Here is a 14715-nt window from a genome sequence, read left to right on the forward strand (position 1 = left end):
CTCTGAAGGTCCACAGATTACAGAATGCCACCAGATTTGCATCGGAAACTACTACTAGTCTTCCAGTGAACGATCAAAGGATAGACAGTTTAAGACATTGCTCTAATGGAGAAAAGTCCGCATGGGGCTTATTGTGTTCAATGCCGATGCAATTTCTGTGTTTCATCAACACTCTGAGGATCCACAGATTACAGAATGCATCCAGATGTGCTTCGGAAACTACTACTAGTGTTCCAAGGAACGATCAAAGCGTAGACAGTTTAAGACATTACTCCCATGGAGAAAGTCCGAATGGTGCTTATTGTGATCAATGCCGATGCAATTTTTGTTTTTCATCAACACTCTGAAGGTCCACAGATATCTAGAAAGCATCCAGATATGCTTCGGAAACTACTACTAGTCTTCCAGGGAACGATCAAAGAGTAGACAGTTTAAGACATTACTCCCATGGAGAAAAGTCCGCATGGTGCTTATTGTGGTCAATGCCGATGCAATTTTTGTGTTTCATCAACACTCTGATGGTCCACAGATTACAGAATGCATCCAGATGTACTTCGGAAACTACTACTAGTCTTCCAGGGAACGATCAAAACGTAGACAGTTTAAGACATTACTCCCATGGAGAAAAGTCCGCATGGTGCTCTTATTTTGTTCAATGCCGATGCAATTTTTGTGGTTCATCAACACTCTGAAGGTCCACAGATTTCAGAAAGCATCCAGATATGCTTCGGAAACTACTACTAGTCTTCCAGGGAACGATCAAAACGTAGACAGTTTAAGACATTACTCCCATGGAGAAAAGTCCGCATGGTGCTCTTATTTTGTTCAATGCCGATGCCATTTTTGTGTTTCATCAACACTCTGAAGGTCCACAGATTTCAGAAAGCATCCAGATATGCTTCGGAAACTACTACTAGTCTTCCAGGGAACGATCAAAGAGTAGACAGTTTAAGACATTACTCCCATGGAGAAAAGTCCGCATGGTGCTTATTGTGGTCAATGCCGATGCAATTTTTGTGTTTCATCAACACTCTGATGGTCCACAGATTACAGAATGCATCCAGATGTACTTCGGAAACTACTACTAGTCTTCCAGGGAACGATCAAAACGTAGACAGTTTAAGACATTACTCCCATGGAGAAAAGTCCGCATGGTGCTCTTATTTTGTTCAATGCCGATGCAATTTTTGTGTTTCATCAACACTCTGAAGGTCCACAGATTTCAGAAAGCATCCAGATATGCTTCGGAAACTACTACTAGTCTTCCAGGGAACGATCAAATCGTAGACAGTTTAAGACATTACTCCCATGGAGAAAAGTCCGCATGGTGCTTATTGTGGTCAATGCCGATGCAATTTTTGTTTTTCATCAACACTCTGAAGGGCCACAGATTTCAGAATGCATCCAGATATGCTTCGGAAACTACTACTAGTCTTCCAGGGAACGATCAAAGCGTAGACAGTTTAAGACATTTCTCCCATGGAGAAAAGTCCGCATGGTGCTTATTGTGGTCGTGCCGATGCAATTTTTGTGTTTCATCAACACTCTGATGGTCCACAGATTGCAGAATGCAACCAGATGTACTTCGGAAACTACTACTAGTCTTCCAGGGAACGATCAAAACGTAGACAGTTTAAGACATTACTCCCATGGCGAAAAGTCCGCATGGTGCTTATTGTGTTCAATGCCGATTCAATTTCTTTGTTTCATCAACACTCTGTAGGTTCACAGATTATAGAATGCATCCAGACGTGCTTCTGAAACTACTACTAGTCTTCCAGGGAACGATCAAAGCGTAGACAGTTTAAGACATTACTCTCAGGGAGAAAAGTCCGCATGGTGCTTTTTGTGTTCAATGCCGATGCAATTTTTGTGTTTCATCAACACTCTGATGGTCCACAGATTACAGAATGCATCCAGATGTACTTCGGAAACTTCTACTAGTCTTCCAGGGAACGATCAAAACGTAGACAGTTTAAGACATTACTCCCATGGAGAAAAGTCCGCATGGTGCTTATTGTGTTCAATGCCGATGCAATTTTTGTGTTTCATCAACACTCTGAAGGGCCACAGATTTCAGAATGCATCCAGATATGCTTCGGAAACTACTACTAGTCTTCCAGGGAACGATCAAAGCGTAGACAGTTTAAGACATTTCTCCCTTGGACAAAAGTCCGCATGGTGCTTATTGTGGTCAATGCCGATGCAATTTTTGTATTTCATCAACACTCTGATGGTCCACAGATTGCAGAATGCATCCAGATCTACTTCGGAAACTACTACTAGTCTTCCAGGGAACGATCAAAACGTAGACAGTTTAAGACATTACTCCCATGGAGAAAAGTCCGCATGGTGCTTATTGTGTTCAATGCCGATTCAATTTCTTTGTTTCATCAACACTCTGTAGGTTCACAGATTATAGAATGCCTGCAGATGTGCTTCGGAAACTACTACTAGTCATCCAGTGAACGATCAAAGCGTAGACAGTTTAAGACAGTTCTCTCAAGTAGAAAAGTCCGTATGGTGCTTATTGTGTTCAATGCCGAAGCAATTTCTGTGTTTCATCAACATTCTGAAGGTCCACAGATTACAGAATGCATCCAGACGTGCTTCTGAAACTACTACTAGTCTTCCAGGGAACGATCAAAGCGTAGACAGTTTAAGACATTGCTCTAATGGAGAAAAGTCCGCATGGTGCTTATTGTGTTCAATGCCGATGCAATTTCTATGTTTCATCAACACTCTGAGGATCCACAGATTACAGAATGCATCCAGATGTGCTTCGGAAACTACTACTAGTGTTCCAAGGAACGATCAAAGCGTAGACAGTTTAAGACATTACTCCCATGGAGATAAGTCCGAATGGTGCTTATTGTGATCAATGACGATGCAATGTCTGTGTTTGATCAACACTCTGAAGGTCCACAGATTACAGAATCCATGCAGATGTGCTTCGGAAACTACTACTAGTCTTCCAGGGAACGATCTAAGCGTAGACAGTTTGAGACATTACTCCCATGGAGAAAAGTCCGCATGGTGCTTATTTTGTTCAATGCCGATGCAATTTTTGTTTTTCATCAACACTCAGAAGGTCCACAGATTTCTAGAAAGCCTCCAGATATGCTTCGGAAATTACTACTAGTCTTCCAGGGAACGATCAAAGAGTAGACAGTTTAAGACATTACTCCCATGGAGAAAAGTCCGCATGGTGCTTATTGTGGTCAATGCCGATTCAATTTTTGTGTTTCATCAACACTCTGATGGTCCACAGATTACAGAATGCATCCAGATGTACTTCGGAAACTACTACTAGTCTTCCAGGGAACGATCAAATCGTAGACAGTTTAAGACATTACTCCCATGGAGAAAAGTAAGCATGGTGCTCTTATTTTGTTCAATGCCGATGCAATTTTTGTGTTTCATCAACACTCTGATGGTCCACAGATTTCAGAAAGCATCCAGATATGCTTCGGAAACTACTACTAGTCTTCCAGGGAACGATCAAATCGTAGACAGTTTAAGACATTACTCCCATGGAGAAAAGTCCGCATGGTGCTTATTGTGGTCAATGCCGATGCAACTTTGTGTTTCATCAACACTCTGATGGTCCACAGATTACAGAATGCATCCAGACGTGCTTCTGAAACTACTACTAGTCTTCCAGGGAACGATCAAAGCGTAGACAGTTTAAGACATTACTCTCAGGGAGAAAAGTCCGCATGGTGCTTTTTGTGTTCAATGCCGATGCAATTTTTGTGTTTCATCAACACTCTGAATGTCCACAGATTACAGAATGCCACCAGATGTGCATCGGAAACTACTACTAGTCTTCCAGTGAACGATCAAAGCATAGACAGTTTAAGACATTACTCTAATGGAGAAAAGTCCGCATGGTGCTTATTGTGTTCAATGCCGATGCAATTTCTGTGTTTCATCAACACTCTGAGGAACCACAGATTACAGAATGCATCCAGATATGCTTCGGAAACTACTACTAGTGTTCCAAGGAACGATCAAAGCGTAGACAGTTTAAGACATTACTCCCATTTAGAAAAGTCCTCATGGTGGTTATTGTGTTCAATGCCGATGCAATTTTTGTGTTTCATCAACACTCTGAAGGGCCACAGATTTCAGAATGCATCCAGATATGCTACGGAAACTACTACTAGTCTTCCAGGGAACGATCAAAGCGTACACAGTTTAAGACACTTCTCCCATGGAGAAAAGTCCGCATGGTGCTTATTGTGGTCAATGCCGATGCAATTTTTGTGTTTCGTCAACACTCTGATGGTCCACAGATTACAGAATGCATCCAGATGTGCTTCTGAAACTACTACTAGTCTTCCAGGGAACGATCAAAGCGTAGACAGTTTAAGACATTACTCCCATGGAGAAAAGTCCGAATGGTACTTATTGTGATCAATGACGATGCAATGTCTGTGTTTCATCAACACTCTGAAGGTCCACAGATTACACAATGCATCCAGATGTGCTTCAGAAACTACTACTAGTCTTCCAATGTACGATCAAATCGTAGACAGATTAAGACATTACTCCCATGGAGAAAAGTCCGAATGGTGCTTATTGTGTTCAATGCCGATGATATTTTTATGTTTCATCAACACTCTGAAGGTTCACAGATTACAGAATGCAGCCAGATGTGCTTCGGAAACTACTACTAGTCTTCCAGGGAACGATCAAGGCGTAGACAGTTTAAGACATTACTCCCATGGAGAAAAGTCCGAATGGTGCTTATTGTGATCAATGACGATGCAATGTCTGTGTTTCATCAACACTCTGAAGGTCCACAGATTACACAATGCATCCAGATGTGCTTCAGAAACTACTACTAGTCTTCCAGCGTACGATCAAAGCGTAGACAGTTTAAGACATTACTCCCATGGAGAAAAGTTCGCATGGTGTTTATTGTGTTCAATGCCGATGAAATTTTTGTGTTTCATCAACACTCAGAAGGTCCACAGGTTACAGAATGCTTCCAGATGTGCTTCGGAAACTACTACTAATCTTCCAGTGTACGATCAAAGCGTAGACAGTTTAAGACATTACTCCCATAGAGAAAGTTTCGTATGGTGCTTATTGTGTTAAATGCCGATGCAATGCTTGTGTTTCATCAACACTCTGAAGGTCCACAGATTACAGAATGCATCCAGATGTGCTTCGGAAACTACTACTAGTCTTCCAGTGTACGATCCAAGAGTAGACAGTTTAAGACATTACTCCCATGGGGAAAAGTCCGAATGGTGCTTATTTTGTTCAATGCCGATGCAATTTTTGTGTTTCATCAACACTCTGAAGGTCCACAGATTTCAGAAAGCATCCAGATATGCTTCGGAAACTACTACTAGTCTTCCAGGGAACGATCAAATCGTAGACAGATTAAGACATTACTCCCATGGAGAAAAGTCCGCATGGTGCTTATTGTGGTCAATGCCGATGCAATTTTTGTGTTTCATCAACACTCTGATGGTCCACAGATTACAGAATGCATTAAGATGTACTTCGGAAACTTCTACTAGTCTTCCAGGGAACGATCAAAACTTAGACAGTTTAAGACATTACTCCCATTTAGAAAAGTCCTCATGGTGCTTATTGTGTTCAATGCCGATGCAATTTTTGTGTTTCATCAACACTCTGAAGGGCCACAGATTTCAGAATGCATCCAGATATGCTACGGAAACTACTACTAATCTTCCAGGGAACGATCAAAGCGTACACAGTTTAAGACATTTCTCCCATGGAGAAAAGTCCGCATGGTGCTTATTGTGGTCGATGCCGATGCAATTTTTGTGTTTCGTCAACACTCTGATGGTCCACAGATTACAGAATGCATCCAGATGTGCTTCTGAAACTACTACTAGTCTTCCAGGGAACGATCAAAGCGTAGACAGTTTATGACATTACTCTCAGGGAGAAAAGTCCGCATGGTGCTTATTGTGTTCAATGCGGATTCAATTTCTGTGTTTCATCAACACTCTGAAGGTCCGCTGATTACAGAATGCCTCCAGATGTGCTTCGGAATCTACTACTAGTCTTCCAGTGTACGATCAAATCGTAGACAGATTAAGACATTACTCCCATGGAGAAAAGTCCGAATGGTGTTTATTGTGTTCAATGCCGATGAAATTTTTGTGTTTCATCAACACTCAGAAGGTCCACAGGTTACAGAATGCTTCCAGATGTGCTTCGGAAACTACTACTAATCTTCCAGTGTACGATCAAAGCGTAGACAGTTTAAGACATTACTCCCATAGAGAAAGTTTCGCATGGTGCTTTTTGTGTTAAATGCCGATGCAATGCTTGTGTTTCATCAACACTCTGAAGGTCCACAGATTACAGAATGCATCCAGATGAACCTCGGAAACTTCTACTAGTCTTCCAGGGAACGATCAAAACGTAGACAGTTTAAGACATTACTCCCATTTAGAAAAGTCCTCATGGTGCTTATTGTGTTCAATGCCGATGCAATTTTTGTGTTTCATCAACACTCTGAAGGGCCACAGATTTCAGAATGCATCCAGATATGCTACGGAAACTACTACTAGTCTTCCAGCGTACGATCACAGCGTAGACAGTTTAAGACATTACTCCCATGGAGAAAAGTCCGCATGGTGCTTTTTGTGTTCAATGCCGATGCAATTTTTGTGTTTCATCATCACTCTGAAGGTCCACAGATTACAGAATGCCACCAGATGTGCATCGGAAACTACTACTAGTCTTCCAGTGAACGATCAAAGCGTAGACAGTTTAAGACATTACTCCCATAGAGAAAGTTCCGCATGGTGCTTATTGTGTTAAATGCCGATGCAATTTTTGTGTTTCATCAACACTCTGAAGGTCAACAGATTACCGAATCCATCCTGATGTGCTTCGGAAACTACTAGTAGTCTTCCAGTGTACGATCAAAGAGTAGACAGTTTAAGACATTACTCCCATGGAGAAAAGTCCGCATGGTGCTTATTTTGTTCAATGCCGATGCAATTTTTGTGTTTCATCAACACTCTGAAGGTACACAGATTTCAGAAAGCATCCAGATATGCTCGGAAACAACTACTAGTCTTCCAGGGAACGATCAAAGCGTAGACAGTTTAAGACATTACTCCCATGGAGAAAAGTCCGCATGGTGCTTATTGTGGTCAATGCCGATGCAATTTCTGTGTTTCATCAACACTCTGATGGTCCACAGATTACAGAATGCATGCAGATGTACTTCGGCAACTTCTACTAATCTTCCAGGGAACGATCAAAACGTAGACAGTTTAAGACATTACTCCCATGGAGAAAAGTCCGCATGGGGCTTATTGTGTTGAATGCCGATGCAATTTCTGTGTTTCATCAACACTCTGAAGATCCACAGATTACAGAATGCATCCAGATGTGCTTCGCAAACTAATACTAGTCTTCCAGGGAACGATCAAAGCGTAGACAGTTTAAGACATTACTCCCATGGAGAAAAGTCCGCATGGTGCTTATTGTGTTCAATGCCGATGATATTTTTGTGTTTCATCAACACTCTGAAGGTTCACAGATTACAGAATGCATCCAGATGTGCTTCGGAAACTACTACTAATCTTCCAGTCTACGATCAAAGCGTAGACAGTTTAAGACATTACTACCATAGAGAAAGTTCCGCATGATGCTTATTTTGTACAATGCCGATGCAATTTTTGTGTTTCATCAACACTCTGAAGGTACACAGATTACAAAATGCCACCAGATGTTCATCGGAAACTACTACTAGTCTTCCAGTGAACGATCAAAGCGTAGACAGTTTAAGACATTACTCCCATGGAGTAAAGTCCGAATGGTGCTTATTGTGATCAATGACGATGCAATTTCTGTGTTTCATCAACACTCTGAAGGTCCACAGATAACACAATGCATCCAGATGTGCTTCAGAAACTACTACTAGCCGTCCAGTGTACGATCAAAGCGTAGACAATTTAAGACATTACTTCCCATGGAGAAAAGTTCGCATGGTACTTATTGTGTTCAATGAAGATGCAATTTTTGTGTTTCATCAACACTCAGAAGGTCCAAAGGTAACAGAATGCTTCCAGATGTGCTTCGGAAACTACTACTAAACTTCCAGTTTACGATCAAAGCGTACACAGTTTAACACATTACTCCCATAGAGAAAGTTCCGCATGGTGCTTATTGTGTTAAATGCCGATGCAATTTTTGTGTTTCATCAACACTCTGAAGATCAACAGATTACAGAATCCATCCAGATGTGCTTCGGAAACTACTAGTAGTCTTCCAGTGTACGATCAAAGAGTAGACAGTTTAAGACATTACTCCCATGGAGAAAAGTCCGCATGGTGCTTATTTTGTTCAATGCCGATGCAATTTTTGTGTTTCATCAACACTCTGAAGGTACACAGATTTTAGAAAGCATCCAGATATGCTTCGGAAACTACTACTAGTCTTCCAGGGATCGATCAAAGCGTAGACAGTTTAAGACATTACTCCCATGGAGAAAAGTCCGCATGGTGCTTATTGTGGTCAATGCCGATGCAATTTTTGTGTTTCATCAACACTCTGATGGTCCACAGATTACAGAATGCATGCAGATGTACTTCGGCAACTTCTACTAATCTTCCAGGAAACGATCAAAACGTAGACAGTTTAAGACATTACTCCCATGGAGAAAAGTCCGCATGGTGCTTATTGTGTTCAATGCCGATTCAATTTCTGTGTTCCATCAACACTCTGAAGGTTCACAGATTATAGAATGCATCCAGATGTGCTTCGGAAACATCTACTAGTCATACAAGGAACGATCAAAGCGTAGACAGTTTAAGACAATTCTCTCATGTAGAAAAGTCCATATGGTGCTTATTGTGTTCAATGCCGATGCAATTTCTGTGTTTCATCAACACTCTGAAGGTCCACAGATTACAGAATGCATCCAGATGTGCTTCGCAAACTAATACTAGTCTTCCAGGGAACGATCAAAGCGTAGACAGTTTAAGACATTACTCCCATGGAGAAAAGTCCGCATGGTGCTTATTGTGTTCAATGCCGATGATATTTTTGTGTTTCATCAACACTCTGAAGGTTCACAGATTACAGAATGCATCCAGATGTGCTTCGGAAACTACTACTAATCTTCCAGTCTACGATCAAAGCGTAGACAGTTTAAGACATTACTACCATAGAGAAAGTTCCGCATGGTGCTTATTTTGTTCAATGCCGATGCAATTGTTGTGTTTCATCAACACTCTGAAGGTACACAGATTACAGAATGCCACCAGATGTTCATCGGAAACTACTACTACTCTTCCAGTGAACGATCAAAGTGTAGACAGTTTAAGACATTACTCCCATGGAGAAAAGTCCGCATGGTGCTTATTTTGTTCAATGCCGATGCAATTTTTGTGTTTCATCAACACTCTGAAGGTACACAGATTTCAGAAAGCATCCAGATATTCTTCGGAAACTACTACTAGTCTTCCAGGGAACGATCAAAGCGTAGACAGTATAAGGCATTACTCCCATGGAGAAAAGTCCGCATGGTGCTTATTGTGTTCAATGGCGATTCAATTTCTGTGTTTCATCAACACTCTGAAGGCCACGGATTACAGAATCCCTCCAGATGTGCTTCGGAAACTAATACTAGTCTTCCAGGGAACGATCAAAGCGTAGACAATTTGAGACATTACTCCCATGGAGAAAAGTTCGCATGGTGCTTATTGTGTTCAATGCCGATGCAATTTCTGTGTTTCATCAACACTCTGAAGGTATACAGATTACAGAATGCCATCAGAGGTGTTTCTGCTAGTCTACCAGTGAACGATCACAGCTTAGACAGTTTAAGACATTACTCTCACGGAGAAAGGTCCGCATGGTGCTCATTGTGTTCAATCCCGATACAATTTCTGTGTTTCATCAACACTCTGAAGGTCCACAGATTACATAATGCCTCCAGATGTGCTTCGGAAACTACTACTAGTCTTCCAGTGAACGATCAAAGCGTAGACAGTTTAAGTCATTACTCTCATGGAGAAAAGTCCGCATGGTGCTTATTGTGTTCAATGCCGAATCACTTTCTGTTTTTCATCAACACTCTGAAGGTCCACAGATTACAGAATGCATCCAGATGTTCTTCGGAAACTACTACTAGTCTTCCAGTGTACGATCAAAGCGTAGACAGTTTAAGACATTACTCCCATGGAGAAAAGTCCGCATGGTGCTTATTGTGCTCAATGCCGATGATATTTTTGTGTTTCATCAACACTCTGAAGGTTCAAAGATTACAGAATGCATCCAGATGTGCTTCGGAAACTACTGCTAGTCTTCCAGGGAACAATCAAAGCGTAGACAGTTTAAGACATTACTCCCATTAAGTAAAGTCCGAATGGTGCTTATTGTGATCAATGACGATGCAATTTCTGTTTTTCATCAACACTCTGAAGGTCCACAGATAACACAATGCATCCAGATGTGCTTCAGAAACTACTGCTAGTCTTCCAGTGTACGATCAAAGCGTAGACAGTTTAAGACATTACTCCCATGGAGAAAAGTTCGCATGGTGCTTATTGTGTTCAATGAAGATGCAATTTTTGTGTTTCATCAACACTCAGAAGGTCCACAGGTTACAGAATGCTTCCAGATGTGCTTCGGAAACTACTACTAAACTTCCAGTGTACGATCAAAGCGTAGACAGTTTAAGATATTACTCCCATAGAGAAAGTTCCGCATGGCGCTTATTGTGTTAAATGCCGATGCAATATTTGTGTTTCATCAACACTCTGAAGGTCAACAGATTACAGAATCCATCCAGATGTGCTTCGGAAACTACTAGTAGTCTTCCAGTGTATGATCAAAGAGTAGACAGTTTAAGACGTTACTCCCATGGAGAAAAGTCCGCATGGTGCTTATTTTGTTCAATGCCGATGCAATATTTGTGTTTCATCAACACTCTGAAGGTACACAGATTTCAGAAAGCATCCAGATATTCTTCGGAAACTACTACTACTCTTCCAGGGAACGATCAAAGCGTAGACAGTTTATGACATTACTCCCATGGAGAAAAGTCCGCATGGTGCTTATTGTGGTCAATGCCGATGCAATTTTTGTGTTTCATCAACACTCTGATGGTCCGCAGATTAAAGAATGCATCCAGATGTACTTCGGAAACTACTACTAGTCTTCCAGGGAACGATCAAATCGTAGACAGTTTAAGACATTACTCCCATGGAGAAAAGTCCGCATGGTGCTTATTGTTGTCAATGCCGATGCAATTTTTGTGTTTCATCAACACTCTGATGGTCCACAGATTACAGAATGCATCCAGATGTGCTTCGGAAACTACTACTAGTCTTCCAGTGGACGATCAAAGCGTAGACAGTTTAATTCATTACTCTCATGGAGAAAAGTCCGCATGGTGCTTATTGTGTTCAATGCCAATTCAATTTCTGTTTTTCATCAACACCCTGAAGGTCCACATACAGAATGCATCCAGATGTTCTTCGGAAACTACTACTAGTCTTCCAGTGTACGATCAAAGCGTAGACAGATTAAGTCATTACTCCCATGGAGAAAAGTCCGCATGGTGCTTATTGTGTTCAATGCCGATGATATTTTTGTGTTTCATCAACACTCTGAAGTTTCACATATTACAGAATGCATCCAGATGTGCTTCGGAAACTACTGCTAGTCTTCCAGGGAACGATCAAAGCGTAGACAGTTTAAGACATTACTCCCATGGAGAAAAGTCCGAATGGTGCTTATTGTCATCAATGACGATGCAATTTCTGGGTTTCATCAACACTCTGAAGGTCCGCAGATAACACAATGCATCCAGATGTGCTTCAGAAACTATTACTAGTCTTCCAGTGTACGATGAAAGAGTAGACAGTTTAAGACATTACTCCCATGGAGAAAAGTTCGCATGGTGCTTATTGTGTTCAATGCCGATGCAATTTTTGTGTTTCATCAACACTCTAAAGTTTCAGAGATTACAGAATGCAAGCAGATGTGCTTCGAAAACTACTACTAGTCTTCCAGGGAACGATCAAATCGTAGACAGTTTAAGACATTGCTCCCATTTAGAAAAGTCAGCATGGTGATTATTGTGTTCAATGCCGATGCAATATTTGTGTTTCATCATCACTCTGAAGGTCCACAGAGTGCAGAATGCCTCCAGATGTGCTTCGGAAACTGCTACTAGTCCTCCAGTGTACGAACAAAGCGTTGACAGTTTAAGTAATTACTTCCATGGAGAAAAGTCCGCATGGTGCTTATTGTGTTCAATGCCGATTCAATTTCTGTGTTTCATCAACACTCTGAAGGTTCACAGATTATAGAATGCATCCAGATGTGCTTCGGAAACAACTACTAGTCATCCAGGGAACGATCAAAGCGTAGACAGTTTAAGACAATTCTCTCATGTAGAAAAGCCCGTATGTTGCTTATTGTGTTCAATGCCGATTCTATTTCTGTGTTTCATCAACACTCTGAAGGTCCACAGATTACAGAATGCCTGCAGATGTGCTTCGGAAACTACTACTAGTCTTCCAGGGAACGATCAAAGCGTAGACAGTTTAAGACATTACCCCCATGGAGAAAAGTCAGCATGGTACTTATTGTGTTCAATGCCGATGCAATTTTTGTGTTTCATCAACACTCTGAAGGTCCACAGATTTCAGAAAGCATCCAGATATGCTTCGGAAACTACTACTAGTCTTCCAGGGAACGATAAAAGCGTAGACAGTTTAAGACATTACTCCCATGGAGAAAAGTCCGCATGGGGCTTATTGTGTTCAATGCCGAATCACTTTCTGTTTTTCATCAACACTCTGAAGGTCCACAGATTACAGAATGCATCCAGATGTTCTTCGGAAACTACTACTAGTCTTCCAGTGTACGATCAAAGCGTAGACAGTTTAAGACATTACTCCCATGGAGAAAAGTCCGCATGGTGCTTATTGTGCTCAATGCCGATGATATTTTTGTGTTTCATCAACACTCTGAAGGTTCAAAGATTACAGAATGCATCCAGATGTGCTTCGGAAACTACTGCTAGTCTTCCAGGGAACAATCAAAGCGTAGACAGTTTAAGACATTACTCCCATTAAGTAAAGTCCGAATGGTGCTTATTGTGATCAATGACGATGCAATTTCTGTTTTTCATCAACACTCTGAAGGTCCACAGATAACACAATGCATCCAGATGTGCTTCAGAAACTACTGCTAGTCTTCCAGTGTACGATCAAAGCGTAGACAGTTTAAGACATTACTCCCATGGAGAAAAGTTCGCATGGTGCTTATTGTGTTCAATGAAGATGCAATTTTTGTGTTTCATCAACACTCAGAAGGTCCACAGGTTACAGAATGCTTCCAGATGTGCTTCGGAAACTACTACTAAACTTCCAGTGTACGATCAAAGCGTAGACAGTTTAAGATATTACTCCCATAGAGAAAGTTCCGCATGGTGCTTATTGTGTTAAATGCCGATGCAATATTTGTGTTTCATCAACACTCTGAAGGTCAACAGATTACAGAATCCATCCAGATGTGCTTCGGAAACTACTAGTAGTCTTCCAGTGTATGATCAAAGAGTAGACAGTTTAAGACATTACTCCCATGGAGAAAAGTCCGCATGGTGCTTATTTTGTTCAATGCCGATGCAATATTTGTGTTTCATCAACACTCTGAAGGTACACAGATTTCAGAAAGCATCCAGATATTCTTCGGAAACTACTACTACTCTTCCAGGGAACGATCAAAGCGTAGACAGTTTATGACATTACTCCCATGGAGAAAAGTCCGCATGGTGCTTATTGTGGTCAATGCCGATGCAATTTTTGTGTTTCATCAACACTCTGATGGTCCGCAGATTAAAGAATGCATCCAGATGTACTTCGGAAACTACTACTAGTCTTCCAGGGAACGATCAAATCGTAGACAGTTTAAGACATTACTCCCATGGAGAAAAGTCCTCATGGTGCTTATTGTTGTCAATGCCGATGCAATTTTTGTGTTTCATCAACACTCTGATGGTCCACAGATTACAGAATGCATCCAGATGTGCTTCGGAAACTACTACTAGTCTTCCAGTGGACGATCAAAGCGTAGACAGTTTAATTCATTACTCTCATGGAGAAAAGTCCGCATGGTGCTTATTGTGTTCAATGCCAATTCAATTTCTGTTTTTCATCAACACCCTGAAGGTCCACATACAGAATGCATCCAGATGTTCTTCGGAAACTACTACTAGTCTTCCAGTGTACGATCAAAGCGTAGACAGATTAAGTCATTACTCCCATGGAGAAAAGTCCGCATGGTGCTTATTGTGTTCAATGCCGATGATATTTTTGTGTTTCATCAACACTCTGAAGTTTCACATATTACAGAATGCATCCAGATGTGCTTCGGAAACTACTGCTAGTCTTCCAGGGAACGATCAAAGCGTAGACAGTTTAAGACATTACTCCCATGGAAAAAAGTCCGAATGGTGCTTATTGTCATCAATGACGATGCAATTTCTGGGTTTCATCAACACTCTGAAGGTCCGCAGATAACACAATGCATCCAGATGTGCTTCAGAAACTATTACTAGTCTTCCAGTGTACGATGAAAGAGTAGACAGTTTAAGACATTACTCCCATGGAGAAAAGTTCGCATGGTGCTTATTGTGTTCAATGCCGATGCAATTTTTGTGTTTCATCAACACTCTAAAGTTTCAGAGAT

Source organism: Schistocerca gregaria, chromosome 9 (assembly GCF_023897955.1).
Source record: "Schistocerca gregaria isolate iqSchGreg1 chromosome 9, iqSchGreg1.2, whole genome shotgun sequence".
NCBI lineage: Eukaryota > Metazoa > Arthropoda > Insecta > Orthoptera > Acrididae > Schistocerca > Schistocerca gregaria.